A 5,883-nucleotide genomic window follows, 5' to 3' on the forward strand; every position below is an offset into this window, starting at 1 on the left:
TTCAACCTCAACCTTGACTACGCCTTTCTCATATACAATGAGATCCACTCGGCGGTAGTCAAGAAATGCAAGCTCCAGGCCACCGGCAAACCCTTATCTGCTGTTCTATTTCCTCGTTTCCTATCCCTCTTCATAGGGGACACAATGAGGAAACATGGTCTACCAGCTGAAGAACCATTCACTCCCGTCTTCAAAATGCAAGGTCATCGACCCACCCTATCGAAGGAGGGTTACACCATAAACCGGCCACTCTCAAGGGCCATGCTTAGTGTCATTCCAGAGACATCTGAGATTCGTCGAACCTATGAACGCTCTCTGTTGTCCCAGGAACCAAGGGCAGCTACCCTAGAGCGAATAGAGCCGTCCCTAGAACCAAGCGAGGGAGCACAAGAGGCATCTTCATCGGATGATGAAGATGATGATGCCGATGACACTCATTGTGCCTCCCCCGGCCCTACTCAAACAATTCCCCCACCCACTTCCCAAAGGGCAACCACCACATTTACCCCTGGCAATCAAAGCCAAAGGGGTATTGAACAAGGACGACCCAGTCCACTCCCTACCCAAGCCAGCCATCCAGAGGCCATTCTTTGGGCCTCTAGAGATGAATCAGCTGAAGAACCCCACATTCCATCACCCCTCTCCCAACAAAGAGGTGATGTAGAAATAAGGGCCCCTTCGCCTCAAGGATCGACACAACCTATCACACACACAGAAGCATGTGTTGCTTCTGACATTGATACACCCCAAGATCATTCAGAGCGATCTCCCTTTCCTGCACACCCCCTTTCATATTTGATCTACCGAAGGAGACAGACATTCGCTTCACTGACTCGGTCTCTGAAGCCGAGGAAGAGGAAGCCGATGCAGCAACATCACGAGATATCTCCTCACTTGAGGGCTATCAAGGACATGATGGAAGTCCTTCACGGCCTACATTTTCACAAGGTAATGAAGGCGCCTCAAGAGCAGAGGCTCAACCTACAGCATCCGTTGCTGCAGGGGTTACCCCCATAGCCGACCTGGTCACAAAGGCCGAGTTCCAAGCCTTTGTTGACTCAGTTCAGCAGTCCTTGGAAGACCTTAAACTCGTTATCCAAGGGATTGTTGACAACCCACCATCAACCGATAATACCACCCTTCAACAATCCCTTGCCATCCTTCAACGACATCTCTCCCATCTTGAAACCCAAACCCGAGACAATACAACACGTCTCCAAATGCTCCAGCAAACCATTACCCAACACCACAACACCACCTCCTCCCTTGCCACCCAAAGAAACCAAATCCTCATTCACTCCATCGCCACCCTCACGGCCCAGGCAACTGAGGCCGATGAGAACCTTACCTACATAAGCACCCAGCTAAACACCATCCTCCATAACCTTAACACCCTACCAACCACCATCATCTCCCAAATTCCTCAACAAGCCCCACCTCAAACCACTTCAACAATCGGTGAAACCCTTGCCTCTCTTACCCACCAAATGGCCACCATACAAACCACCCTAACCCAACTCCCTGCCACAATACTAGCACACATCACCCAACCTACTCCACCCCCACCTCCCTCTGCAGGCCCATCCTTCGATGCAGCCTTCTCCTCCTTCACTGCAGCGGTGAGAAATCTCATCACCAACCTTCCCATTCCTCCATCTACATCCAAAGCTACCATTAACCCCATCACCAACCCTTCGCCAAACACAACCTTTCATGAACCTACCCGATGAACCCGAACAAACACACATCCAACCTTCACCTCAACATCCTCAACCCCAGACACAACCCGATGAACCTTCACCACCCCAAAAAGAGCCAACCCAAGAAACCATCCCATTGCCAACTGAAACACAACCCACTACCCAAACACAACCCCCAACCGATACACAACCCATCACCCAAACTCAAACCCCAATCGAACCAACCATGGTGCAAGTGGACATTCCCTCTTCGTCAAGGCAACCTCTGTAGAGCCTAGTCGATGAAATAATCCAGAACATGGAGTCACTGAGGAGTCGTCCAGAGCTGCCACCCAGGGAACCCATAATGATGGAAAATATCCATCAATACTTGTATCACGACCGCGATGAAGGTTTGACTCTCAATCCTCCGCTTCTATCGCCAGATTCCATGGACCTCCTACACCATAGGTTTATTAGACARACCACCCAAGMACCACAGRCTGTCTTCTCAAATGATGGGATAAGGAGGGTAATGGACCTAAAAGTGAGGACCTTCGCCAACAGAGCCATAAGATACATCGAGTACATAGTGGAAAGAGCACATGATCAAATCAGCGTGTTCAATGACAATGACTTGATCAACCTTAATCCCTATGACTTGATCGAACTTTATGCATACACGGCTCAGTGACAGGATCATGGCATCAGATTTGGGATGGAAAACAGAGCGATTGTGAAGACAATGGAGACCCTGGTGAAGCATCAAGCCAAGAGTGATTTTCAAATTGCTCTTCACTTAGGCAACCAAATGAAGACTTCCCTGGCCTGCATGAGAAGAGATCTGCCTCAGTCTTAACTCAACCCAAGCTTGGACTTGTCTACAAGAATGAGTTTGGGGTAAAGAAATTCTTCAGACTAACTGAGGCATTCAAATATTCAACTGATACACTTGAATGGTTTCAAAAAGTCATCAGAGAAAGACTTGGTAGAAATCATGTGCCAAGAGAAGATGGGAATCAACTCATTCATGAGATATCAACAGTCATCGGCTATCGAAGACTGCTTTTGCACTTCTGGGATATATCTCAAGGTAGATCATGATGAGTTGTAAATTTTTTACTTAATATGATGTCTTTTGCTTTCAGTACTGTAAGAATTCATCATCCAATGAAAATTTGGAATTTGATGGTTTTCTATTAGATTAGTCTTTGTTCTTCAAAATTGTTCCTAGATTAGTTTATGTTTGTTCTCTCATTACTTAGGAGGAGATTGTTAGACCCCATAATCCATAAAGTGTAAAAGTAATGAAAAACAATAAGTGATGAAGAACCAGAAGACCGATGAAGACATCAAGACATAATTGACCAAGTCTGGAGAACAACCAAAGGGTCGATGAACAACCAGAGATGCGATGGAAAGAATATCTTTATCACCCCTCTGGTCAACAACACTTAGAGTTTTCTTCAGTAATTCAACCAGAGGCATACGATGAAGATATGAAGATAAGGTTGATTCATCATCCCATGAAAGACAGCTGGAGATGACAAGTCGACAGCTGAATTTCAAGTTTATCTTAAAGTTATAGCTTATCCATAGTTTAGATAAACATTATCTGTTAATAGAAGATTAGCTAAATAGTCTCACTAGATAGTTATCTTCTAATTAGCTTACTAGTATAAATACGTGATTAGGCCTATTGTATTAAATGTCGCTTTTACGTTTTTTTTATTAATAAAGTGAAACCTTTGACACTCAAGATTGTTCTTTAATGTTCATAATTTATTCTTGAGTGTTAATCACTTTGTTCATTAAAACACTATAATTCGGTTATTCTTAACTCGATTATTAGTGTTATTGAGAGATCTGGGATCAACAATTGGTATCAGAGAGAGAGAAAAACAAAAATTAAGAGATCTTGGATGATCGTTTGATTGGAAAAACAATCAATTAGCTCTGATACCAATTGTTGATCCTAGATCTCTCAATAACACTAATAATCGAGTTAAGAATAACCAAATTATAGTGTTTTAATGAACAAAGTGATGAACACTCAAGAATAAATTATGAACATTACAGAACAATCTTGAGTGTCGAAGGTTTCACTTTATTAATAAGTAAAACGTAAAAGCGACATTTAATACAATAGGCCTAATCACCTATTTATACTAGTAAGCTAATTAGAAGATAACTATCTAGTGAGACTATTTAGCTAATCTTCTATTAACAGATAATGTTTCTCTAAACTATGGATAAGCTATAATTTTAAGATAAACTTGAAATCCAGCTGTCAACTTGTCATCTCCAGCTGACTTTCATGGGATGATGAATCAACCTTATCTTCATATCTTCATCGTTTGCCTCTGGTTGAATTGCTGAAGAAAACTCTAAGTGTTGTTGACTAGAGGGGTGATGAAGATATTATTTCCATCGCATCTCTGGTTGTTCATCGACCCTCTGGTTGTTCTCCAGACTTGGTCAACTCTGTCTTGATGTCTTCGTCGGTCTTCTGGTTCTTCATCACTTATTGTTTTTCATTACTTTTACATGTTATGGATTATGGGGTCTAACAGACGTGGCTATCCCCTTTTTAGCCTTCTTGGCTGTTGATCCCAGATCTCTCAATAACATTAATAATCTCGTTAATAATAATCAAATTATAGTGATTTGATGAAGAAAGTGAAGAACACTCAAGAAGAAATATAAACAATTATGAACAATCTTGAGCGTCAAAGATTTCACTTTATTAATAATAAAAATGTAAAAGCTACTTTTTACAATAGGCCTAACCACCTATTTATACTAATAAGCTAATAAGAAGATAACTATCTAGTGAGACATTTTAGCTAATCTTCTATTAACAGATAACGTTTATCTAAACTATGGATAAGCTTTAATATCAAAGATAAACTCGAAGTCTAGCTCTTGACTTGTCATCTCCAGCTGTCATTCATGGTGTGATGGATCATCCTTATCTGTAAGTCTTCATCGCATGCTTCAGGATGAATTGCTGGATAATTCTCTAAGTGTAGATGACCAAAGGGTCAATGGAGATGCACTTTCCATCGCATCCTTGGTCGTCCATCGGTCCTCTGGTTGTGCTCCAGACTTAGCCGTTTCTGCCTTGATGTCTTCATCGGTCTTCTGGTTCTTCATCACTTATTGTTTTTCATTACGTTTTACATTATGAATTATGGGGTTTAACATTGACTCTATGAGGAGAACCAAGAGTTGGTTGAGAAGGTCGTTTGGAAGAGGTTTTGGTGGCTGGGCTAGACACCGGGGGGGGGGTTACCCTTGTCCTAGCCACCTGAGGAAAGGAGGTAGTGAGAGACACTATAGAAGAGAGTGTCACATCACTGTCCTTCAACTTATGATCTAGAATCCTGGATCCAAGCTTGGAAACCTGAAGATTGCCTTCCGTGGAGTATTTATCTCCAAAGATCTTAGCGAATATCATCGAAAGAAACCTGGTGTAAGTCACCACCTTTTCTCGCTGGTGCTTGTTCAGCTTTTGCACCACGTCATCGAAAATGACCACAACATAATTTATATTGCGACACTGAATTGCAGAAACGCCAATCGTCAAATCGATCCTAGAGGCCTGGTCCTGACCTCCAGTCTTCCCACCCATAGACTGGATGAAGTGCGAGGCCTGGTCCTGGTCCTGACCTCCAGTCTTTGGGAAGGTGAAGAGTCCTCCTCATCGTGTTCATGCCAAACTTCACTTCCATGCGATTGAAGGTGAAGTTGACCTGTTCAACTTGGCGACCATGCCTGTCTTCGACATCTACCACCTCAGTAATGTACCAGAACTGCTGTGGAAGCTCCTTAACCATGATGGGTTCATGGTTGAGAGTAAAACCTAGCTATGACTGTATGAGGAAGTCAACCGCCTCTTGATAATCCGCCTTGGAAGAAGGGATGTCCAACAAGGCAATGTGGTTGTTGGCCTTGAAGGACACCTCATCAAGAGAGAAATTAACATTCTTGGCAGCCATCTGTTTTTAGTAAGAATAAGATAAAACAGGTTGTTAGTAAAACCAAGATTTGTTTTTGAGAAGAGTATAGGTAAGTTTTTGAACCAATAAAAACTTCTTTTGAAAATTCCTTAAATAAGGATTAGGGTTTTTCAAGTAGAATGTGTTTACAGAAATATGATTATTACCAATTAAGAGTTGGTTAAATAATCATTATTGTTGAA

The sequence above is a fragment of the Cynara cardunculus genome (assembly GCF_001531365.2).
Source record: "Cynara cardunculus var. scolymus isolate 2C chromosome LG 1, CcrdV1, whole genome shotgun sequence".
NCBI lineage: Eukaryota > Viridiplantae > Streptophyta > Magnoliopsida > Asterales > Asteraceae > Cynara > Cynara cardunculus.